The sequence below is a fragment of the Esox lucius genome, chromosome 16 (assembly GCF_011004845.1).
Source record: "Esox lucius isolate fEsoLuc1 chromosome 16, fEsoLuc1.pri, whole genome shotgun sequence".
Classification (NCBI taxonomy): Eukaryota; Metazoa; Chordata; class Actinopteri; order Esociformes; family Esocidae; genus Esox; species Esox lucius.
The window spans coordinates 25428035-25455260 of record NC_047584.1 but is presented as its reverse complement, the minus strand read 5'-3'; the positions used below and the strand labels follow the sequence as shown (position 1 = coordinate 25455260).

At 42.6% G+C, this 27226-nt stretch overlaps 1 long non-coding RNA gene across 1 annotated transcript; it reads left to right on the top strand.

Moving 5' to 3' along the window:
• The first annotated feature begins 17942 nt into the window (after window positions 1–17942).
• LOC109616728 lies at window positions 17943–26770 on the top strand. The gene is made up of 3 exons (XR_002197967.2): window positions 17943–18382; window positions 26158–26192; window positions 26632–26770. It is a non-coding gene; the product is annotated as an uncharacterized LOC109616728 (long non-coding RNA).
• The last annotated feature ends 456 nt before the right edge of the window (window positions 26771–27226 follow it).

Here is a 27226-nt window from a genome sequence, read left to right as displayed (position 1 = left end):
TGAGTTTCAAAAGCCGTACTATAAATTCTCGGATTCTCTGAATATTCATTGATATTCTTACAAGTTTGCTCATCAACGACAGAGTAAATAAATCTGTAAACGATCAAATCGAGGATCTAAACTCATCACTGTGAAATACTTTAGACACAGTTGCACCACTAAAAACAAAAGAAATACACAACAAGAAACTTGTTCCCTGGCACACAGACAATACTAGAGCACTTAAGCAAGCCAACAGAAAATTGGAGTGAAAGTGGCGCTCCACCAAGTTGGAAGTATTCAGACTAGCCTGGATAGACAATACACTACAATACCGAAAATCACTCACGTCTGCTCGATCAGCTTATTTCTCCAACCTGATTGAGGTGGACAAAAACAATCCAAAATATATCTTCGATACAGTTGCAAAGTTAACAAAAAAGCAAAGCTCAACAAGTGAAGTGGGTCTTCACTTAAGTTGTAATGCATACATTAACTACTTTGATGAAAAGATCATCACCATTAGAAAACAAATAACTGACTCCTCCTTAAATAGATATGGTCCTCAAAATCTCAGTTGTCCTGAGAATGTCCTGAACCTCCCTGACCAGGTGTCAATGTGGACACTTGAATATTTTGATACCGTATCTCTCGACACTTTCACTACATTTGTAATGACTTCTAGACCCACAAACTGTCAGCTAGACCCGATTCCAACTAAATTACTTAAGGAGCTATTTCCTGTGCTAGGTCAGCCAATGTTGAACATAATAAATTGCTCCCTTTCCTCCAGATGTGTACCAAACTCACTAAAAATAGAGGAAATTCATCTGGATCCCGACATATTAAACAATTATAGGCCAATATCGAACCTCCAGTTCCTCTCAAAAATCTTAGAAAAATGTGTTTCCCAAAAACTGAATGCCTTCCTGATGACAAATAACATTTATGAAATGCTCCAGTCCAGTTTCAGACCCCATCATTGCACTGAGACTGCACTCGTGAAGGTAACAAATGACCTTCTAATAGCCTCAGACAAAGGTTCCGCATCTGTCCTGTTGCTTCTTGATTTTAGTGCTGCTTTTGACACTATTGATCACTCCCTTCTCTTAGAGAGACTGGAAACCCATATTGGGCTACATGGACATGTTCTAGCCTGGTTTAAATCTTATTTATCTGAAATATATCAGTTTTAGTGTGGATGGCATATCCTCTGACAAGTCAAAGGTATGTTTTGGTGTTCCTCAAGGCTCGGTTCTGGTCCCATTATTGTTCTCACTATATACAGTGGGGAGAACAAGTATTTGATACACTGCTGATTTTGCAGGTTTCCCACTTACAAAGCATGTAGAAGGCTGTCATTTTTATCATAGGTACTCTTCAACTGTGAGTGACGAAATCTAAAATAAAATCCAGAAAATCACATTGTATGGTTTTTAAGTAATTAATTTGCATTTTATTGCATGACATAAGTATTTCATACATCAGAAAAGCAGAACATAATATTTGGTACAGAAACCTTTGTTTGGAATAACAGAGATCATACGTTTCCTGTAGTTCTTGACCAGGTTTGCACACACCTCCATACAGACCTTCTCCAGATCCTTCAGGTTTCGGGGTTGTCACTGGGCAATACGGACTTTCAGCTCCCTCCAAAGATTTTCTATTAATTCTGGGTTCAGGTCTGGAGACTGGCAAGGCCACTCCAGGACCTTGAGATACTTCTTACGGAGCCACTCCATAGTAGGATGTTGTTGGCCAAGATCTCGCGATACATAGCCCCATCCATCCTCCCCTCAATATGGTGCAGTTGTCCTGTCTCCTTTGTTGGGATGGTGTTCTTGGGGTTGTACTCATCCTTCTTCTTCCTCCAAACACGGCGAGTGGAGTTTATACCAAAAAGTTATATTTCTGTCTCATCAGACCACATGACCTTCTCCCATTCCTCCTCTGGACCATCCAGAGGGTCATTGGCAAACTGCAGATGGGCCTGGACATGCGCTGGCTTGAGCAGGGGGACCTTGCATACGATTTTAATCCATGACGGCGTAGTGTGTTACTAATGGTTTTCTTTGAGAGTGTGGTCCCAGCTCTCTTCAGGATATTGACCAGGTCCTGCCGTGAAGTTCTGGGCTGATCCCTCAGGTGAGATCTTGCATGGAGCCCCAGACCGAGGGAGATTGACGGTCATCTTGAACTTCTTTTGTAATAATTGCGCCAACAGTTGTTGCCTTCTCACCAAGCTGCTTGCCTATTGTCCTGTAGCCCATCCCAGCCTTGTGCAGGTCTACAATTTTATCCCTGATGTCCTTACACAGCTCTCTGGTCTTGGCCATTGGACAGGTGTCTTCTATACAGGTAATGAGTTCAAACAGGTGCAGTTAATACAGGCAATGAGTGGAGAACAGGAGGGCTTCTTAAAGAAAAACTAACAGGTCTGTGAGAGCTGGAATTCTTACTGGTTGGTAGGTGATCAAATATGTATGTCATGCAATAAAATGCAAATTAATTATTTAAATATCATACAATGTGATTTTCTGGATTTTTAGATTCGGCCTCTCACAGTTGAAGTGTACCTATGATAAAAATTACAGACCTCTACATGCTTTGTAAGTAGGAAAACCTGCAAAATCGGCAGTGTATACAATACTTGTTCTCCCCACTATATGCTGCCTCTAGGTTATGTAATCCGAAATCGCAATGTACATTTTCACTGTTATGCTGATGACACACAGTTATATATTTCAATAAAGCATCGAGAAGCCCCAACATTTGCTACTTTGGATGCATGCATTTCAGATATTAGGAAGTGGATGACAGAGAACTTCTTGCTCTTAAACTCAAGAAAAACAGAAATGCTTGTTTTAGGACCCAAAAAACAAAGAGCGTTGTTAGCAGATCTCATTGTGAACCTCGACGGCTGCATGATCGTATCCCAAAAAACTGTAAGAAACCTCAGCGTTACCCTTGACCCTGACCGCTCCTTTGATGAACGTATAAAATATGTCTCTAGATTACTGCAATGCTCTTCTTTCTGGTCACCCTGACAAATCAATAAATGCTGCATACGGTTGCTAGAATCCTAACTAGAACAAAAAAATGTTAACACATTACTCCTGTACTAGTGTCCTTACATTGGATGCCTGTTAGGGTTAGGCCTGTTGTATTGTTAACCTATAAATCAATACATGGACTTGCTCATACTTATCTTGCTGAAATGATCCAGCCATACATACCTACACATAATAATTGCCTTATAATTGTACCTAAATGTTCTCAACAAGCAGCCGGAGGCAGGGCCTTTTCTCATAGAGCTCCACTACTGTGGAATGATCTGCCAATTAAGGTTAGAAATGCAAACTCAGTGCAAACTTTAAAGTGTCTTCTAAAAACTCATCTCTACAGCACGGTTTATGATTAGGTGTAGCCTGGCCCAGGGGCGCGAAGGTGACCAGAAGGCCTGATACTGTTCACCCTTGTGGTCTTGCCAGGTGGGCTCTTGTCACCACTGGGATGCCCTCCCTCCAATGCCTTTTCGGGGGAAGAGTCACTGGCTTGTTGTTGTCTCTCTGTTGCGCACTTGTGCAATTGGGCTGTACTCTGCTGGCAATACTCGGCCCTCATTCAGGGTGGTTGCGGTTGGTGGGTGTCCCTTTGGTTGATGCTTGGCAATGTGGGTGGATTGATTTCCTGCCTTTTGGGCCCTGTCCAGGGCCTCCCCTGGGTAGGGCCACAGTGTCGCCGGACCCCCCCTGTCTCAGTCCCAAGGTCTTACACTGCTATACTATTGTGCTGGGGGAGTAGGGTCAGTTCTCCTTCCCCACTAAGTTCTCCTTCACCACTATAAATCTTTGTTGATATGAGGAATGCATTTTCTGAGTTTTCCCAGTCTCCTCCCGTTTGAAAATTTAGGAGGACATAAGGTCCTGGTCCACACCTGTGGAGTACCTGGTTTGAGGGGCCCATTGCTGTCACTGTCCTTGTCCATCTGGTCATGCTTCTGACCTAGTCTAAATTTAAATAAACTCTGGATTTAGCCCACATGCATTTATTAATTATTCCAATTGGAGTCTTAATATCTCACCCAGCACAGCCAGAAGAGGACAGGTCACCCCTCTGAGCCTGGGTGCTCTCTAGGTTTCTTCCAAAATGTTGGCCGCCTTAGTGAGTTTTTCCTAGCCACTGAAATTCAACACTACTGTTGTTTGCTCCTTGGGGTTTAAGGCTGGGTGTTTCTGTAAAAACACTTTGTGACAACTGCTGTTGTAAAAAGGGCTTTATACTAGCTAGCTGATGTTGTTAGCATTTATTGCTAGCATGAGCTTTTTTTTACTGACTCTGCTAGCTATTCTTATTGATCAAAAACTCAACGTTGTATTACTCTAAATATTTGCATATTTTAGTAAGTGATTGTATTTCCAAGCCCCTACACTGTAATTTAAATAAGAAAGTAATTAGCCCTTCTTCAAAATCATTAGACCCTAACCAACTTGGCAATGGCTGCTCAACTAATCTGCTGATAGCTTGCTGATTATTACTATTAGCTTGCTACAATCCTTAGTATCTTGCTTACCTGTCAAGGAGAAACATGGCCAACTCAGAGTCACTTTTCAAGTCCAGATCAGTCTGTGTATTTCCTCCATCTTTTGAAAGCAGTGCCTGTATTTATTATAGTTTTCTCTTGAGCTTTATTTCAATTTCTTTGAGACTGGTAACGCTTTTTTTCTTTGGTGCACTACAGCTAGACAATGGTGGTGCTGGACGCTTGCATTCCTTGGCTCTTTCCGTTTGAGTTTCGCTAACACAGGAAGTGGGAAGAGTAGAACGAGGTGGCAAAGCTCACCACCAAGATCAGGAAATGGGGGAGCTGCACTACAACTGGAACCAAAACATACAAAACAAAATCATATGGGCGATTAAATATGCCTACAATAACAAATAATTGACGAAGGGCACTATTTTAAATGACATGTTTCCTCAATACCTTCTGAAATATAATTAGAACTTTTCTAGTATTATATGGTGGAAACCTTGGCTTTGAAGCCTATGATTTGATTGGCGTGTGAGCACAGGGTAATAAAGCATGTGCTGAAAAGCGTGTATATAGGCGTACCATTTCAGTTCCGTAAGTCTGCTCCCCATGCAAAGAGAGGTGAAACTTTCTCCTTCATGTCTTGTGTGGAAAAGGAGGAGGCCGATAGATCATCTCATTGCAGAGCTCACAGCAGCACGAGTTCGAGACGTACACCTGGCCCCATCCAGCATGTCAAAAACACGCAGACGTCACTGTGCGGGCCCAATGCCTGGTCTTTAGATGTTCAAGCTGTTTAGGAGGTTGACAAAATGATTCAGCCATAAGCTTGACCTTCCCATACAGTACACAGAGTTTTGAGTACGCATTTAAAAATGAGCATGTGCTGTAAACTTTAACTGCAATAGATTCAATGTAATGTAATAATCTGTTTCACAAACATACACTGAGACTGGGGGGAGAGGGGAGTGATCTGGAGCAGTTATAGATTCATAAAGAACGCCGGGTAACCTTTTACCGCAGGGGATTTTGGTCAGTCACACAGTGACAGTCACATTGTTCATTAGTTTTAAGCAAATTCAGTTTGAAAGAAAAGTATGCACACGTGATAATAGGTTTAAAATATGACGACAGATACCATGACAGATATAAAGTTTGAATTCCAATATTACCCATGCTTTACATTACAGAACACTGAAACAATACAAAAGTAACTAGCACTATAGATGCTTATTGGGTATTTGTTCCTTTTATTGATTCCCCATCCTGTCCCATCAACTTACACCCCAGAAATGCAGTAGATATCTTATATCAATTTGCAATTTAATCCCTGTATACACTACAAAGCCTACAAGTCTCTTATTGAAGTAGTATGCTGCTGTTGATGTATGGCCATGCTGACAAGCTGATTTATGACTCTATGTCAGAATAGAATATCTCAACTGGTGATTAAGAAAGTATCATGAAAAACCCACCGATGGGGCGACAAGGTGGGTACTGTTCTTTCTTGTAAGTAAAGTGGGATTGGTTTAAACACACGAAATGTGCATTTTGATGGCATCATTTTTTGTACACATTATTTTCAACTTGTCACTTTACATCAGATGCACAATACTGCAAATGTTGGTCATCATGGTTTACCTACGAATCACTAGCTTGCTTGAATGTATATTTCAAATATTGCAACTATTTGTTTAACCAACTGTCTTTCTAGCTTTTCTGATCGTACTGTGGATATAAAAAGTCTTAACACCCCTGTTAAAATGCCAGGTTATTGTAATATAAAAGAATGAGACAAAGATAAATCATGTCAGATCTTTTATTTGCCCACTCTTCCTTGCAAAAGTGCTCCAAATCTGTCAGATTGCGAGGACATCTCCGGTGCACAGCCCTCTTGAGATACCCCACAGATGTTCAATTGGATTCAGGTCTGGGCTCTGGCTGGGCCATTCCAAAACGTTAATGTTCTTCTGGTGAAGCCATGCTATTGTGGATTTGGATGTGTGCTTTGGGTCGTTGTCGTGTTGAAAGGTGAACTTCCTCTTCATCTTCAGCTTTCTAATGGACGCCTGAAGGTTTTGTGCCAAAATTGCCTGGTATTTGGAACTGTTCATAATTCCCTCCACCCTGACTAAAGCCCCAGTTCCAGCTGAAGAAAAACAGCCCCAAAGCATGATGCTGCCACCACCATGCTTCACTGTGGGTATGGTGTTCTTTGGGACAAGTACAGGGTTGTTTTTGCGCCAAACATACCTTTTGGAATTATGGCCAAAAATTTCACCCTTGGTTTCATCAGACCATAACACATTTTCCCATGTGCTTTTGGGGGACTTCAGCCGGGCTTGGATGTTTTTCTTTGTAAGAAAAGGCTTCCATCTTGCCACCCTACCCCATAGCCCATTCATATGAAGAATATGGGAGATTGTTGTCACATGTAGCACACAGCCAGTACCCGCTGGAAATGTCTGCAGTTCCTTTAATGTTGCTGTAGGCCACTTGGAAGCATCCCTGACCAGTTTTCTTCTCGTCTTTTCATAAATGTTGGAGGGACGTACAGTTCTTGGTAATGTCTCAAGACACCAATTGATTTCAATATTCAGTCCAATACCATAGCATGTTTTTTAAATAATGTATACTTGGCGTAGGGAAGATTAGGTTGCATGGGTAATTCCTCTGAATTTTCAAAAAAGACCCACTAAAATACCTAGACCATTATGTGATTACCAACACATTCAAATACCACACGCTTTTAATATTGGCATTTTCAGTTAAGCCATCTGCATTACATGTTGTTTTTACCTAATTATACAGTATTTCACAATTTAAGAGGAAACAAAAAACGAACTACCTAATTTTTGTCTGTGCATCAGCTCATTTGACCAGAGTTGTGTATGTATGGACGCGAAAAAAATAGACTTGGTTTCTGTGCAATATGACACCACTGACAGCATTGATGTTCACATTCCAACTGATTTCACTTCCATGCGTTCTAGCCCCAGTGAGAGCACTTTGCGTACATGCATATGCGCAAGTGTGAAAGTCGTGTTTTAGCCTTTGAGCACATGTTGACAACTGGTTGGAGAATTACTAGATGGGAATATTGATCCACTGAGCATTTCTGATTAGTCACGCTTAGGGTACAGCTCAATAAATGTTTAGTAAAATTTTTGTCCTTTATATAAAGTCCAATAATGTGATGTGCACATCAAATAATACAACTTAATTATACATCTTACATAGTAAAGTGTCTTCATTGTTTTAAAACTATATTGTGATGGATTACTCTTTTGCTTCAAACTTGATTGGTTTTGTGATTTAACCAAATGGATATTTCACTGGAATCTCAGGGCCATGTGCGATGGACAGTGAAACTTATATTGTTGTTCTCTCTTCCTGGTTGACTAGGCCAGCTGTGTAAATGTGTTGCAGGATGTGTTAGACAGTGAAGGAAATAAACGATCTGTTGATTATTTGGCTGTTCATCCCTGACATAGCCGTCTATTTTCTCTCCTTCACCCCATGTCATTCTTCCTCTTCTCCGTGAACACAACACACACTCCTGGACACTCAACCCATACTTACAGACACTCACGGACCCTCATCCCTACACTCACAGACACACCCAATCCACACTCTCTGACACACTAAACCCACACTCCCTGACCTACAGTTTCTCACATTGTTTTTGACATACACACACTGTGCCCCTTCAAATAAAGTAATTGCTTCATTCTGTTCATCCTATTAATCCAATCCGATAGGCTGAAACCATAGACAGTCTTTGAAAAAACTGGACCCTGGTTTTTACTGTCCTGTTCTCACAGTTAACATGGCTGAGCTAGGGAGTGAGAGAGGAAGAGAAAGATACAGAGAGAGAGGTAGTAGCAGGAGGAGGTGATGAAAGGGCCATCTGGCCAGGGAGTTGGCGTATATCAGCGTATTAATCCTTAGTCCCGGAGTGACGAGTTGGAGTGAGAGAGAAAAGGGAACAGGGGAGGAGGACCGGAGTCAACAGACTAACAACAGAGTGTATTGCCAAGAAACGGAAATGACCAATAATTTGAGAATGATCACAAAATCTTGGGAAACAGGAATTAAATTAGTCAGACATGGTTCGCTCCCACTGGGACAGCTGACTATAATATGTAGACATATTCTATCTCCATAGAGCAAATTAATCATCAGAAAAGTTTTTATTACGGAGGACATTTTGCACAAAATTAAACTGCACACAAAGCCGAGTCAAATGTTTCCCAGTAATAAATCTGCATAGGACACAAAAATATTGCAGAGGTGTTTTAATCCCAGATTGAGACTCAACAGTACGGTAACTTGCGGAGTCTTTCTGCGGAACTGTTCACCAGAGTCATTCCACAGGGTCAGGGAGCATGGGGAGTGAACGAGGTGTAAGGGAACATCAGTGAGCAGTGTTGTGTCAGGGCTGGGGGTGTTGGTGGAGGGGCTCGAGGAGAGACTTGCTGAGTGAGTATCCATGTTTATCCCTCCACAGGGAGACAGCTGTCGTTGCCAATTCCTGTGAATGAAGAATGGCCACCCAACCTGTGAACTGGACAGTCCCGGAAGTATTTGATGTGGACGATGTTTCACTTCCACCACAACTGTGAGGCTTTAAATTAGGCCAAGGCCTCGTCCAGAGACACCCCTCGACCACTACCCAATAAACACCTGCAGAGCCGAAGAAATACCGTAGTCATGTGGCTTTAGCTCTACCAGGACTTATTGCTGTGAGTTTGACAGTAAAGTCTTCTAAGCTCCTTTCTTAGCTTTACCAAATATTATTTAGGTGAAATTGCCCATATATTGGGATGTCTGAAGTTCCATGGTGTCATAAATAAGTAATGAAACAAAAGGGTGTGATGCCAAATATACTAAGAGCTTCTAAGAATTCTTAGGCACAATGTATCGCATAATGTCTGGATACAGCAATATGCCACAAACCCCCAAGATGCCTAATTGGTATTATGAACTGGTTACCAACGCAATTAAAACAGTAACACATTTTATTGTCATACCCATAGTATTTGGTGCCATATACCATGTCTCAGCCAATCAGCATTGAGTGTGCTGTAAAATGGATGTCTCAAATCTTGAATGCTGATTCATTCATTTTGACAATGCTAATTAGGCTAACTCTAGGCTGAGGCAGAAGTATACAATTACTTAATGTGGATTATGACACCATTGGCCTTCAGACACAACCCAAGATGAGGGGAATTTTTTGCTAAATATGATTTTTTAACAGACTATCCCTTTAAGTGCTTTAACTACCCACAGGGTTAGTGTGAATTCCATTTAAATCACAATTATTTCAGGAAGTACATTTCAATTCAACAAGGAGACCTTTTAAATTAGAAGTTTGTATACTTTTAGATTTGGCTGAAATTGAAATGGAATTTACCCCACTTTTCCAACACAAACCTGAGAGAAAGAAGTAAAAGAAAAAATATATTGCTGGCCAATCAAAGAACTCACAGTATTTACAACCAGCTGACAGCCAAGGTTGTCTGAATGTCACCAAGGCAACCCGTGGGTGCCCGCAACAAACACCTTCCCTGTTTCCGAATGTTGTTGTTACATGAGGTCATACTGTGACCTCTGCCCGGGTCACCATTCTACATTACTACCTGGGGAGTCTATAAGAGTTCCTGTTTCATTATTGGACAGTGAAGCCACTGTTAGAAGGTAATTGCTAAGCACTGTACATCTATACGGTACACAACCATGACTTTCGGTACATATTTGGGTCATTTTCTAACTTGGCATTGAGACATTGTATATCATGTTGAGTTATCTGCTGTTTCATGGATCACATTACTTTTACTGAGAAGGAAGCTGAGTTCCTCCATGCTCCAGCCCCTATGCGGTAGGCCCTGTCCTGCCTCCTCTGTGGCTCCATTCTCCTGCCTTGGCTCTGCCTCTTCGTTCCCCATCTGATTATAAACCTGCTCAGGATTTTACCTGCTGAGGCCATGAAACTCAACCAGGCAGTAAACGCAGTCCTCTCAGCTCCAGTGGTGTTACTGAGCCCGGCACAATACTCTCCAAACCTGGCTCGCTTTTTTCTCACTCCCCTTTTTCAAATTCTGTCCTGTTGTTCGCCGATGGGAGGCTATCTGGAGCGGATGTCAACACAGAAGTTATTTTGCTGTTTGGCGGGAGGTGGTGGCTTTCCCAAGCAATCAATACACGGCAGCCATACCTCTGGAAATCTATCAGGGTTTTTTCTTCTTTTTTTTATGAGGAGAGTGAAGCAGTAAAAGTTATTTTAAAAGGTCTCCCCCTGTCCGTGTCATGTGCGACCTGCACTGGAGCGTGTAATCGTAACAGCATATCCATGGCCGGAGAGGACTCACAGGCCAAATTGTCTATGTCATCGCTTGCGCCTGGCCGTGAAATGCAGAGCCTGACATCATCGCCCCTCGCCGAGGGAGACGGGGAGAGACTTGGTAGGGGTGTGTGTGGGGCAGGGGTTGACGCTGGGAATGTTGTATCTGCTCAGGTCGTTACACTGTAAATCCCATGGTAGACATCTGAAATTATTACCTGGTTTCTTTTCCCCTTAAAATGTTGTTTTCCCATCCCTCCCCTGCACGGCCGTCCTGTGTGTCAGAGCCTGGGAGGATTAGCACAGGACAGAGCCAGCAGGAGACATGGACAGACACCGAATTAGTCCTCCGCAGCTGAAATCAGATCTGTCACCATCTATCTAAATTTCCCAATCCCTGAAAAGCGGCGATAAAACGGGCGGTGGAAATGAACGTCAACGACATCCAATCTGAGACGGTCAGGGGGTTTGATGTGCGGTGTGGAAACCGTGCCCACTCTCCACCACAGTGGCCGACCGATGCTTCTGCAGACAGACGACAGCTGCAGTCCCGAGGGACTCAACACGAGGCCGGCGTTCTTCAGCCGGCTCCTCGGGCCTTTAAGTGTTTGACAAATGACATATGACAGAGCTTATCTTCCTCTGCCCTCTGGGACGCAGCCAGCGGGAAGAACCTTAGCCGTGACCTTGGAGTTTTAGATTGCAAATACATTTCGGAGGAGACGTCCGGGCCACCACCGTTTGACCCCAACACTGACGTCTTGCTGCTGCCCCGACCTCAAGCGCGCTTCAGGCACACTTCTGTACACACAGCCCCCGCCAACCAACACCTGATGATGGGATATCCCCAGAATGCCACGACGGGAGGTTGCGTTTTTGTCCCGGGGTTTGCTAGTGTGACCAGCGTCAATGTGCTGCTGACAGTTTCGCTTCCTCCACAGACAGTTCGTCCGGCCCACACCGGGCACAGACCCGCAGTTCTCTGCATCGCGACGCACGTGACCTCACTACGTGACGTAAACGTTTCAGCCGTAGAAAGAAAACAAAAAAGTACAATTGGACGGCCCGATGAGTGACATTTCAAGCTAGCTATGTAATTAACTAGCTTGAACATTTTGCATTTTAGTCAATAAGCAAATGTTCTTATTCCGAGCAACATACGGTACGCGCATTAAACTAGGAGTAGAAAAACTGTGTGTTCGCACGCCCTCTCCAAAAAAATCCCTGTGGTTACGAACAGAGTGAATAAAAACTCAATTTATATTTATAAAGCCTCGTGTTGTGTATATATTTGAATGGGTATGACTCACTGAGAATCGACTTAGTTTGCCTGCACGGTTACATTTCAGCCGCAGCGTTTGGTGTGGATCTCATGTTGGGAGCATGCGTCACAGCAACATAGCTGTCAAGACGTGTCTATTACATTTTGGATGACCCACTCAGTACCAAATGTACATCTTCCCCTGTTTTTCCCCCACCGCCCTCACCCTGGAAAACTCTCACACTCTCCATCTTTCCTTCCCTCAAGCAGAGGGGCCCTTGAGGTCGTGTTAAGTTTTTTGACAGGACCTCAGGGACACAGAGGTGCCTGGCTGAGGCAGTGGGGGGGCCTGTAAACGCAGTTCCCGTCCCCTCAACCCTGACCCAGTCCATTAAAACACACCGGGTAGGACACAGTCACACTGCCCTGTAAAACTTTCAGTCCATGTTCAGAACATACAGACGATTAACCTACTAACTTCACTTTCAAGAAAGATGCATTTAACATATCTCATTGTGTTTAGCCCCTGACTGAAGGTCCCTGAGATAATGCCTTTGCTTTAGCTCAGCGGGCTAAAACAGTCTTGTGGCACACACACGCGCACACACACGCACACACACAACACGCATTCAGTACCAGTCAGATTAACAGAGAACCCTATTGTAAGGTGTGTGTCTGTGCGCCAAAGCAAAGGCTGTGATTCCTGGTGGGCTGGCTCCTCTGAACAGGTGGCCCACATGTGGTGAGTTCCCCTCACATACATTCTTTACAAGGAGGACATCTCTGTCATCGGACGACTTTTATAAACTGGAGCATTTTGAAGGTTTTTACACATGAGGATAGCAGGGAGTCGCGGAAAGGGGAGGTTTCACTCCCAGCGTTTCTATCCCCTCCATTCCCTCCTCACAAAAACACAGATCTGTCAAGACAAATCTTATAGACACATCCTGTTGGACAGCGGCTCGGCGTCTTATTACTTCTGGTTTTTTCTTCAAAGCCCCAAAATAAAGCTGGATGGGAGTGCTGTTGGAGGGAACCCCGGTATTTTGCAAAGAGCCCGGGAAACGGTAGGGAACACACAGAACCCACCCAGAGCTGTTGCCTGCAGTGTTCTCAGGGGAACTCTCAGCGGTACAGGGAGGTAATTCAGACCATCTGCAGCAGGCGTGCAGTGCAGACGGAACTTTCTCTTTCAGGAGCCTCCATAAAACTGGTCAGGCCAGAGGCAGACAGAGAGATGGAGACATTCACACGGCGTCGTCATACAGCGTGATGCCAGCGGCGGCCACCCACCGCTTCACGGGGGGTCCTGTATGGCTAAATTAATCAATTTTACCAGGATAGAGGCTCCCCAGTCATTTGATACACTCTCTCACACACACGGACACACACGGACACACCAGAATTATAGAGGCAAAGTTGTGTACACTACATGTTCAGTATAGAGTTTCTGTCGCCAGGGTCTAAAGCCACGTCCTGTTTAATCTTCCATGTGGCGTGTGATATCAGAGGAGGAAATTACAGGCACAGTAAATGCATGCTTGTGAAACGCTGGAGAAACGTTAATGTCATTTTTGTGGGCATATTAGTGGTAATGTTACCATGTCGAATTATCAGTCTACTCAATGGGCCAGTGCCTCACTGTAATGGCTTTCGAGAGTGCTGCAGTGCAACAACAACAAAAAACTGGCAATCACACATTGCACTGTGAGCCTCGTGGATGTATGGTTCTGCATCGGGATGTAACTTTACATGTACTCAATACCATAGCTATCGCTGTTCTGCACTTCTCAAAATATATTAGAACATCCACGTTTATTAGAGACCCTATCCAAACATTCTCAGTGTCTTGAGATGTTCGCTATCAAATGTCGTAAAGAATCTTTAATATCATTCAAAATATCACTCAGTCCAACTCCATGCGGTACATTGCGCCCTACCGCCACTCTGATGGATGTTCTCCTTCATTTCTTCAAGCCTGGCAATCAAATGGCTTTTCATGTTATCTTGCTTATAATACTCAGTTTGAAGGATTCCCTTCAGAGAAATTGAAATTTAATTAAAATAATAATAATAAGTTAAGAATTGACTAGAATCCAAGTGCTTTAGCACCTGAACCCTAGCGAGTATAATAAACGTCATTGGGATATTTATAGCATAGTATATGGAGAATGTCCAATTCCCAGCTCCGCAATAACGCCCATGCATCTGTTAACCGCATCAGAGAAGCCCCCTTTGCCCAGAGAAGGATAGGGTGAAAATAGAAAAGTGCAGGCCCTCCATGTGCCACTGTACACTTTCTATTAACTTAAAGCCCCCGGTAACCTAAAGCAGCTTGCCCTATCATGTCCAGACATCCAGCTATAAATACATACATACATATATAACAGGCTCCATCTTTATAAACAGAGCCATACAGCACTGATTGTCATAATATTATAGAGAATATAGTAGCAATCTTGAACACATTTTTTAGTAACCTATTAATTTAACTATATAAACTCACCTAAAGGATTATTAGGAACACCATACAAATACTGTGTTTGACCCCCTTTCGCCTTCAGAACTGCCTTAATTCTATGTGGCATTGATTCAACAAGGTGCTGAAAGCATTCTTTAGAAATGTTGGCCCATATTGATAGGATAGCATCTTGCAGTTGATGGAGATTTGTGGGATGCACATCCAGGGCACGAAGCTCCCGTTCCACCACATCCCAAAGATGCTCTATTGGGTTGAGATCTGGTGACTGTGGGGGCCATTTCAGTACAGTGAACTCATTGTCATGTTCAAGAAACCAATTTGAAATGATTCCAGCTTTGTGACATGGTGCATTATTCTGCTAGAAGTAGCCATCAGAGGATGGGTACATGGTGTTCATAAAGGGATGGACATGGTCAGAAACAATGCTCAGGTAGGCCGTGGCATTTAAACAATGCCCAATTGGCACTAAGGGGCCTAAAGTGTACCAAAAAAACATCCCCCACACCATTACACCACCACCACCACAGTGGTAACAAGGCATGATGGATCCATGTTCTCTTTCTGTTTACGCCAAATTCTGACTCTACCATCTGAATGTCTCAACAGAAATCGAGACTCATCAGACCAGGCAACATTCTTCCAGTCTTCAACTGTTCAATTTTGGTGAGCTCGTGCAAATTGTAGCCTCTTTTTCCTATTTGTAGTGGAGATGAGTGGTACCCGGTGGGGTCTTCTGCTGTTGTAGCCCATCCGCCTCAAGGTTGTGCGTGTTGTGGCTTCACAAATGCTTTGCTGCATACCTCGGTTGTAACGAGTGGTTATTTCAGTCAAAGTTGCTCTTCTATTAGCTTGAATCAGTGGGCCCATTCTCCTCTGACCTCTAGCATCAACAAGGCATTTTCGCCCACAGGACTGCCGCATACTGGATGTTTTTTCCTTTTCACACCATTGTTTGTAAACCCTAGAAATGGTTGTGCGTGAAAATCCCAGTAACTGAGCAGATTGTGAAATACTCAGACCGGCCCGTCTGGCACCAACAACCATGTCACGCTCAAAATTGCTTAAATCACCTTTCTTTCCCATTCTGACATTCAGTTTGGAGTTCAGGAGATTGTCTTGACCAGGACCACACCCCTAAATGCATTGACGCAACTGCCATGTGATTGGTTGATTAGATAATTGCATTAATGAGAAATTTAACAGGTGTTCCTAATAATCCTTTAGGTGAGTGTATGTATAAAACAAAACTTATTTCAGGCTGGATATTCAGTCTCATGACAAAATGAAATTCATGTATCCATGTATAAACAAAGCTGCTGATATTTAATTCTCATATATAAAAATAAATGTTGTATATGTAATTCTCATATGTAATAAAACATACTTTTAATAAGTAATTACCATATAGAAGAAAAAAAAAGATTTGGAATTCTAATCTATAATAAAAAAAACTGTTGATTTGTCATTCTCATGTATAGAAAAATTAACTACTCATTCGTTATTCACAACAGCTCATGTTAATGGAGTTGAGGTGTTAGTTATGACCAGTGGGATTCCAGTCAGGCGGTTATTTGCAGTGTTGTGAACAGGGAGTCGGCGAAAGACTCGGGCGAACGCAGCACTCCAGCGCGGAGCAGTGTGACCTGGTGTGAAGCTGTTGTTGCCCACAGTGACACGTCTATATGTCCACACTGAATTCTATGCTTCATCTGTGGCCACAGACCCCTCTTCTAAGCCAAGGAAACACTCTGGGCAAATAACTACACTCAGTGTAAATAACTACACTCTGTGTAAATAACTATACCGTGACAACCCGACAGCAACTGCCTGACAGTGTTGAGATTCACGCACACCCATCATTTACACAAATATGAACACACATAGGAAATACCTAAAGATGTTGTAATGTGAGCAAATTTGAAAGTATGGGTGTATGTGATTGACATGGATGTTGGTGGTTTTGCTGCATGTTCATCAGTATGTGTGTGTGGGTGTCCGTCAGTGTTCTTATGAAAGTGTGCTCGAGGGATCATGTGTGGGTTTGTTCCAATATAAACCATTTCAGCACAGCTGTGGCCTGTTCCTCAATCTATCGTCAGAGAAGCCTTCTTAAATCTCCCCGACATCATCTGTCCTTGCCCAGTTCACAGGCTGGCCAGCTATCAAACTCCTGAAGTTTTTGTGTGTGTGTTTACCAAACACTTCGTGATAAGTAAGCTCCCTGCCTTTCTCTGTCGCAGCTCCTCTACAGAACGAAAGGGGGTTGATTAGGACACTGATCAGTCGAGACTATCGTTCGTCTGTCGGTTTTTAGGTCAGTCAGAATGAAGCCAGGAACTGAGGTGATAGGGTTTTAGAAGTTCATACCCCTGAATCAATGCGAGCAGGATTATCAATCATTGATTTTACAGAAAGATTAGAAAGGTTGTGAAGATTCTGTGGTTCACGTGACACGACTCAACTGCTGTACATTTGAGAAAACAATCCTTATTTCTCCTTCCTTCGTTGTCTGCTCCTCCCTCTCCCCACTTGGGCTCAGCAATGGGGATCTGCTGGTGAGCCAAGCCAGCCAGGAAACAAAGTGTGAATTTTACAGAAACCTAAATGCACCAGACCCAAGGGGAGGGGGAAGAATAAAGAGAGGGAGAGAGTATTGGAGAGAAAGAGGGCGGACAAGGGTTTGTGAGGGGAAGGGGTGGAGGGATGGAGCGAAGGAGTAGTGAGAGAAGACGAGAGGGGGTAAAGAGGGGACCAGATGGAGGTTGGATTAGACTCCTTCCCGGTGACTGTTCAGTCAAATGTCATATTTCACATCTACTGAGGGTCTTACACGCAGAGAGAAACACAGGAACATATGAATGTAGACACACGCACACAAAGACACACATTCATGCACAGACAGCCCCTCAACCTTATGAGGGCAGTGTGTTGTGAAGCATCTTGATTGACTGAGCTCTTTTCTGACTGCACTGACTTTTGCCCTGAACCAAACCTCCGTTCCACCACCAGCGAAAGTTAACCTAGTATACCTCTGCCAAAATAACTGGTTCATTGAAAGTACCATAAAATCAAATCAAAAAGGATTCACAAAGGTTTATTTTTCTCAAAGCATTATAAGTAGACTGAGAAGGTGAACATAGTCTCATTCTCCAGCCATGTGCTACATATCACACACACACAACACTCACACTGCGATCTGATCTCACAGTCTCATGTCAGTATTCAACATTTGTGAAATCAAAAGTCTATAGGTGAAGTGACAATAAAATGTGTCAAACTGTAATTGTCAAATAAACAGGATACACTAGTTATACAACATTTAATTAAATACTTACTTGCCGGGTCCCTAACAACAGTCCAAAAAATTTGAATTAATTCACTACACATAGAAAAGTAAACACATAAATATATGACAACAGTAAGAAAAAAACACTGATTAGAATACTAAAAGTGGTGAAGCCATAATTTATAGTATTTAAAATGTGTATTGGCTATGTATAAAATATGCATTGGTGTGATGCTGTTAACAGTAACAGAGTCCGAGCATTAAACAGAAGTCATGTAGCAGCAGTTATGAAGTGGGCGTGTAGCAGGAACTAATGTATGTCTGGGTGGGTGTGCTCAGTCAGTTCAGTGTTGAGCAGTCAGCTTGCAAACAGAAACTGTCTGGGCCTGTTGGAACTGGATCCCAGGCCCCTTCTGTTCAGCGGTAAGCGGTCGATCAACATGCTCCCGGGATGTTGTGTGGTCCTTGATGAAGCTGCAGGCCTTCGTCAGACAGAGGTTCGCATACCGAGCAATTCCTAGGTTTTGATGCAGCTGGTTAGGATGACCTCCATGATGGCACCTTAAGTAATATAACCGCTGTTCAACACCTTGACCTGATTGTTTGCATTTTAAGTCAATACGTTTTGTGGTCGGTTGAATGTTGAGGATCTCTTTAGTATAACTCTCTACTGAGTATCTCAAACGCAGCTCCGTTGATATAAACTGGGGCTTGCTCCCTCGAATCCTAGTCAACAATAATATCCTTTGGAAGACGTTGCAGCAGTTAAGTATTGTATGTTAACACATTATTTCGTCCAGCACTGAACTCAAACATGCTACCTTACTGTCCATCTACTGTACCATTCCCAACGCGCTAGCAAACTGCCATTCCCAACGCGCCAGCAAACTGCCATTCCCAACGCGCTAGCAAACTGCCATTCCCAACGCGCTAGCAAACTGCCATTCCCAATTCCAGAGGCGTCGCTAGGATCACAGTACATTCGGTGCTTAGCCCACCCCCCGCGACAGAAAGTACAGGGTTTTGATTTCGATGTACACGCTAGCGGCCTACACGTCTACAATGTCGTAATGCAACATCGAAATTAGAGATGAATAGATCGGGGACTATTTTTTTATTATTATAATTTTTTGGTCAATTTGAGATCCGGGGCTATTCAAGATCCGCGGCTATAGCTCCCAGGCCTAACGACGCCACTGCCCAATGCTTTTGCAAGCTGCCATTCCCATCGCGCTAGCCGTTGCCCCCTATCGGCCAGTTTTCAAGACATTTCTTTAAAAAACACATTTATTTCCCCACATGGAATACGTCTGACATAGAGGCGAATCTGGAGGGATCTCTGTGCACGCGCAGGCTTGACTGCATTCAGCCAGATGGTGTTGGAGGGAAAGGCTTTGCTGAGAGTGACCGGTTTTTGGATGAGGCCGTTTGCATGCGTAATATAGCAGGGTAAGGATACATTAGCCGTTACTTTCTCAGCAGTGAGCGTCTTAATGACCTGTAGAGGCCACAGCATGGAAAGAGAGACTCACATATCCACCCAAGAAATGCAGGGAAGGAGTAAAAAAAAAAGGGGGAAGTAAAAGAAAGAGAGAACGACAGAAGAATTGAATAAGCAGAAATGAGAGACAAATAGTCTATAAGCTGAGAAAATGTGAATACAGCTAGGGTTAGGATCAGTAGGACTGGCTTTAGAGTATACTTCAGTGACTGCGGTTGAAAGAGGGATAGAAAGAAAACCAACTAATGAACGGCTACACCCCTCAAATCCCTCTCCAATAACACAATACTGCTGTTGTGGATGGGATCCTCCCATTCTCTGTGTATGTAATGTGATATTTATGAGATTTTACATACTTTTAAATAGTGTCAGATACAATTCAACGTGTCCCACCATTGTAGTTATTAGTGATGGGCGCCAGTATCATTACTTTGATGTGAACATTATGTAATTGTATCTGTTCATTCCATCCTCTTGCTCTCGATCTGCTGCTGGGGCTGATTTGTATCACTCCAAATTTCCAGCTTCTTCCTCTAACCCCAGGAAACTCTTTGCATCCTTCTTTTCCCTCCTCAATCCTTCACCTCTCACCCTTTCCTTGGTCAGTTAATTTGTCAGCACGCTAAAAGGTTGATGAAATCCGCATATCGTTGTATTGATTCACTCGAAACACACCAAACTCTTTTCTCCCATACTTGCCAGATTATATCTCGCAACTAGAGATGTCATGTCTCCCGACAACCCGCCCGTTGACCCCCCCCCCACCCCCCACCCTCAGACCAGTGCCTACCTTGTGTGTCATGACGAGTCATGCTTTTTGTTAATCAGATGTTCAAAATATATCTATATAAGTTCCTCCTGTTGGCTCCATGAGCACGTTTGTCCATTCTAATAAAAAGGAAATAATCCAAACCACAGTGCACAATGTAATTACAGTTTGATGAATCCATTACAAAAAAATACTACAACCATAATAAAAGTGTTCTTGTTGGACCACAACAAGGGCACAGTCTACTCTGATTATTGTGATAGTCACGTTTTACCAGGTAGACCCACTGTCAATTTTGACAGGCTACTATACATTTACATCACATTCACATTATTTACAGATTATTATAATCAGTTGAAAGCATGTACATATAATAGATTATCTTAACAAAACCTCCAAAATTATTTAGATCCTTCATGATTTTAATGTTTAATTTAAGCCAAAAGAACAACAACTTCTGCTCTTTGCTCATCAATACAAAATTCTCCCAAGACAAACATTGAAAAGTTAATCCCAGTACATTACAAGAGACTGTCTGTCCTTTATTTGTGTCACCCCATCTGAATTTATTGAAATTATGAACACGTGTTGTTTTTACGTTTATTTCATAAAGCCCTTTTTTTACATCAGCATTTGTCACAAAGCGATTATACAGATATCCAGCCTGAAACTCCAAAGAGCAAGAAATAACAAGAATGTATGCAGTGCCTAGGAAAACTCCCTCCTAGGATCGGGACCTATTAAGAAACCCAGAGAGAAACTGGACACTGAGGTGTGGCCAGTCCTCTTCTGGCTCTGCCAGACAAAGATTAGAAGAAGACATTATCTTCATGGGGCACATCAAGATAACCAGCATGTCAATAAATGCCCAGTGGGCTGTGTCTGGAATCAGGAAGGACCCAGGTCAGCTACAGGAAGTGATGGCAGGAATTATCAAGCAGGAACTAGATCTGCAACACAACAAGGAGGACTTTGGACAGGAACATTGAGGAGTCGTCAGGCCAGGTAGTCTTGGGGGTTGGTCCAAGGGCACAGATCATCCTAAGACACAACAGGACACCAGAAAATGTAGAGAGAGCTTTCCTTGGATCCATAGGGATACCTCAGCATATAAAACGAATGAAACATAAACATCCGTTGGCACATAAGATTGCAGCGTAAAACTAGGGACTGAGACATGGGCGGCCTAGAGAGACTCTGAAGATAACACCGGACAGGACCAACCAGGCAGGAAATAACTCCACCCACTTTGCCAAGCACCAGACCATAGGGACACCAACCACATGCAAACCTCCCTGACAGAGGGCTGAATGTAGGCCACAGAGTTCAGTCCCATTGTATTAGGGTTAGAGACAGCATGGGGTGACATGAGCCCATTGACTTCCAAATGGCATTGGAGAAATTATATCCCAATGGAGGGAAGCCTGCCAGGCAAAGACAGCAAAGAGGGTTTGGGCCAAAATACACTTAATACTAAAGTGCTGAAGCTTCAGTAAATATTTAAAAGGTTGAGACTCTGTCTCTCACATTAATCGGTTGATCATTCCACAATAATGGAACACTTTCAGAGAAAGGTCTGCCTCCAGCTGTTAGTTTAGAAATTCTATGTACAGTAAGGAGGCCTGAGTCTTGTGAATTGGTCCTGGTGTACATGCCTGTGTAGGTATGTACGGCAGGATCAATTCAGAGAGATAACTAGGAGCAACTCCATGTAATTATTTGTAGGTTAAAAATTAAAACTTAAAATCAGCCCTAGCCGCAACAGGCAGAGAAGCTAGTACTGGTGAAATTTTATATTTTTTTCCAGTTAAGGTTTTACCATACATTTACCATATATTTAATGAAGTTTCTATAGTTTATTTAGTACCTAATAAGGGTAACTGTAGAGAAGAGCATTGCTGTAGTCTAATCTTGAAGTAATTATGTGCAGATTAGCATTTCTGCTTATTTCGACAAAATTGTTTTTGTAATTGTCTAAAAATGGAACAACAAAGGGTGCCCCTGATTTATCAGAAGACCGACCATCCACACATACAAACTCATATCTTTCTGATAGATAGAACATAAACCAGGCAAAAACGAGTCAGGGGAGACCAATGTGTGTTCCCAAAATCTCCAAAAGAAGAGAGTGTCCAAGGCAGCACTAAGGTCAAGATGCATGAGGACAGATGTAGAAATGTATGCCATTAAAAGGTCATTTACCTCCTTCATGAGTGTAGTCTCATTACTATGATGAAAACTGGACTGGAGCATTTCGTAAATATTTTTAGTAGTCCAATAGAAATAGAGTCCTATTGACAAGTGTGGGTTTAGAGCTCATGACTATTTTGGTAAACATGTTGATGATTAAAAACTTCAATTGTGCCCATTGATCTGAAGTCCTGACAGTTCTGTGCAATCCCAGGACAACTGTGTTTTGGGAAAGTATGCATATTTAGTGAGGTGTCTGTGATTTATTTTCAAATGATCACAATCTTTTCGTCAAAGAAGTCCAAAGCAGAAGTGAAGGCCAAATATCTCACTTGTGGATTGCTGATTTTTTGTTAACTTTCCAACTGTATAATTTTTTTATGGTTTCTGGTCTCCTCAATCAGGTTGGAAAAGTAAGCTGATCGAGCAGATGTGAGCACTTTTCACTATCCCATTGTCTAAATATTTCAAACGTGGTGGAGAGCCATATCCGTTCCAATTTTTTGGGATGTTCACTTCATGGCTCTGGTACTGTCTGTGTAGCAGAAAATACCAACTTACTAAAGTTAATGTGCAGGTTTAAGTATAGATCCTCAGTTAGATAGTTATTTGGGTTGTCCGAAAGTTCACATAATTCCAATGCAACAGAAAGGAATACTGCTAATTACCTTTAGCTCATCAGGGTTGAATAGATCCATTTATGTGGAGAAATGGTTGTGGAAAAAAGTTGATAGAAAAAAGTTGAATGTTGACAGAACTAACACTTGATAAGCTCGTAAATAGAAATTAAACCTAGAGTGTCCATTAAAAGTAATGAATTTTTTTTGGGAGATTGCCAAGTAGTTAATAACAAGGAGCTTATAGCAAGCACTGCAACAGGAAGCAAACCGCAACAGGAAGCAAATACATGAACACAATAAGTTTCTGATAGGTGTGATGTTCTGTGATATAGATGGTATAACTTATTATACAATGTGTATGTTTGTGCATGTATTCGTTCTATGAAAAGAAATACATTCTCAACACACTAGTATAATGATATTTTTCACCTATTGCACACTTTTTATCTATATGCCACTTTCCAAAATTCCGAAACACTATCTAACCTTTATTTACACATAGTATTCCCACCAAACAACTATGTTGCATTGGCTAAACTTAGTGGGCCATTCAGTTTGCACTGATCTAGGAAAGTCTGAGCATGATTGAATTTCTAGGCTACATTTTGAAGTGTGTCTTCCTTGGCATTTTTTGCTGTTTCCTTTTATTTTTCTCAACCCACGTGTTGCTTTGTTTGGCTGTATTTTTCCATGCTCCTCTGTGTCATTCAAGAAAGGAAATTCAGGGTAATTTTTTGTATTTATACTTTATCATGGAAAGTCTTTCACAAAATACCATTCTCCCCTTGTAATTCACTAGCATAGAGTCAACGACAAGATTTCATGGATTGAGGTTCAAAGTAAATGTACAGTAGCTACAAAATGTAGCTAGTTAATTATCACAATTGTCAACCTAAGCTAGGTTTGTGTGGCTTGTACTGTAAATTAGCTAGGTTCCAAATCACTTTGAAATTAAACGACAAGACAACTGTTTTTAATAAAACCAATTTGGTTCAAAGCGTTAGCCTTTGTTAGCTAGCCGGCAAATCAGCCAGCCAAGCCAGCTAGCTTACACAATTCAAAAAACATCACCAGAGTTTAGACGATATCTAAAGACTAAAGTTAATGCTAATTTTTCTAGCTACCTTTTCATGCTTGTGTTCTTCATCAGCAGTCTTTAATTTTAGAGAACTACTCCTGCAGCTACGATGACGCGAGCTACATTGTCAAAGATGGACATGTAGACTAACGTCTGTGCTGAAACATAGATTCTATGAAACCAAGATCATTGCCTGTCCAGCTGGCTTCACTTTACAACACACAGCAAACAAATATATTAAACTGATATACAGTACAAACCACTCATATTAATATGGACTTTACAGATGAGTGCCCATCCGTAATTAACATTACTTCCCATGAGAGGCACAAATGCCCTGAAAGCAACATCCAGTGAGCTACGACCCAGTTGGGGAACGTCCACAATAGCTAGGGACACTACAAGGAGGTTGTCCATTTTATTTTGCTGAGAGTCTAATATTTTAAAGACTTTCCTGCTGTTTTGTTCTTCAAAGAGCATGGCCATTAACACGTTAGTTACCGTTTGCCTGATCCTTCACATCTCACACCCACACACACACAAAACATGTAAGACAGGGTATGCCATTGATCAGCACAAAGTCGTGAGACTTATCGCCTCTCATTTTTAACCGCCGCGAGGTCGGAGCTATTTTGTTCTTCCCACAGGTGTTAGGGGTTAATGCTGCTGGTCATGTGATCTGCATGGCCTTAGTGCTGCGGGATGCCAGGGAGGCCTGAAGGCTGCGAACAGGCCAGGCGGCCTTCGTCTGGGTTAGGAATAACAGTGTTAACAACCTCTCACGGAGCAGAGGACAGCACCACATACACAGCTTTTCAACACAACACATTACAACACAACCTTTCAACGCATGCTCCTCAATACTGTTCCGAATCCTTAACACTGGATTGTTGTGTATTAGTAATGGCAGGCTACCACCACAAGGCTGTGGCGTTAGAAACTTGCCACCACTTTAACACAATGACTGAGACTTAGGAGTTGGAGCAGTGCAGCGAAACGCAACGGCGACATACAGTAGAGATGGAGAGGGCAGTGTGGAGATGGAAACAGTTGACCCGTTTGACCTAAGTTGAGAGCATGAGCTTACATTTTGTGTCATCGTAATTTTGCCAAACGGTAAGCCTTTTAATGTAATACAACTGAATTTGAGGGCCTGTTTGAAACGGTATTAAGATGGACAGTATAATGGGGTTCCCTGAGTATCAGTGAGAAATCAACGAGCAAGTCAGTTTCCACGGTGTTGCCTTACTGATTGAAATCTAGAGCCCACTAGCTCTACAGGAAACCTCAGGCCCCGCGGCTGTGCTGTAGTTGGTTTTGCACATACACATGTATGACACCCCCCCTCCACACACACACACACACATACAGGCAAGCACTTATTCACAGTCTCTCTCTGTGTCTCTCAGTCTCTCTCTCTAACACATACACACACACACAACCTTCTGTAGGGGTATCCAATTCCCCTTAATGGTGAATTCCCACTCTGTTGAAGGTCATAATGGCCTTTCCAGGCTAAATTGAATAGCATGTCTTCCTCAATGAGGTGCAGAAACACTGAAGGCGCGGTGGGCCTGGAAGAAAAAAGAGAGGGAGCAAAAAGTCGATCAAACTTTTTTTTTGTATTAAAACAAGGTCTGGAAAACGAGAGTTGGAGATTGCAAATGATGGCCTGAGGACAGAGACGCTTCACAGACATTGGGTTGTGGAGTAGCTCTGTGACCCACTACCAAAGGAATCACTGGCTCTCCATCTGAGTGGGGCTGGTGACCTTTTTGAATTTTATTAGTATAGTTTCTAGGCTTTTTATGCCTCATTGACAGTGGAACGACTGAACGAGCTGAAAGAGCAGCAGGCTGGATTTGAACATATGCTACAGTGGTATATGTAGGGCAGAGGCTGAAGCTTCGATTGATGGATCACACTCAGCCAGCTGATAACTTTTCACAGTCTTGATTGTGGTTTAGGCCAGCAGTAGCCCTAGAGGGACTGAGAGGAATGAATGGCTACCCCTACGTCCTCTATGCAGTTGATTCCATTTAATGTCAATGCAGCCTTGTCTGTGTTACTGCGACTGGACTCCGTTTATCATGCAATTCTACTCTTTGTTACAGATTCACTCAGCTTGCTTCACATGCGCAGACCATTGGTATGTTTTAATTCACAAAGTCCTTCTGGCTAAACTCTCTCTCTACCTCAGCAGACTACTCCCTTTCACCACAAGCAGTTACCAGATACTGTCTACAAGGTGGTAGCTACTTAAAGTCACTACCGCCTTTAGGCAATACAGCCTTCTCCTATTATGCATGAAAAAGACAGAATAGCTTGCACTCTAGTATGCTTCCCCTAGATCAGCATTTCCCAAACTAGGGGGTGCAACCCTATATGGGGTCCCTGTGATTTCAAAAAGCCGGGAGAGAAATTGGGTAAAAATTATGCTTGGTTTATAGAACCGAGGTTAGCCAAGTTAAAGTAACAGTTGTGTAATGTGGTTGTATTAAAATGTGGTTGTAACGTCTTAAAAGTTAAATGTACTGTAGAAAGATGACTGCCAAGAACACATACTGTATGTCTTCTGTTTCCTTCAGGGCCCCCTAGAACAGTGGACAGGACCAGGCAGTAAATCAGATGAGGGGAGAAACAACATCATCAATGATAATGTTATTTTCTACACTGAACATCATGTACAATTATTGCCTGACCTTGATCAATTTCAAAACGTACTTGCTTCAGGTAAATTAATACGAATCATTTTAAAAAGTATTTCTGGTGAACAGTCATCGCCTTTGTTTTTTTTTTTTTGGTGAAGAGCAGTGGGCCAGCTTCCAACCCACGTGTGATGCATCAATAAATGTAGACTGGAGGCAGTGGCATAGACCGCTGGTCCATCTTAGACCACATGGCCTCAATTATGACGGTAAACAGCAGTCAATGAATACCTCACTCATTTTAGATTACGGGGCAGCAGACTTTTTTGTATGAAAACGGGGGCAAAGGGCGCTTACTGAGCAAGCAGCGTTGATAAGACCCAAAATGGTGTTGAACATGCATAAAAAAACGCATATCTCGACATCAGCTGTTCCAAGTCTGCTGGATGCTTTGCTGTGATGAAGCAGGTTTTGGGAACTCTTCAGGGGGTCCTCCAGTTCAAACATTAATAAAACATTTCTGGAATATAACCAG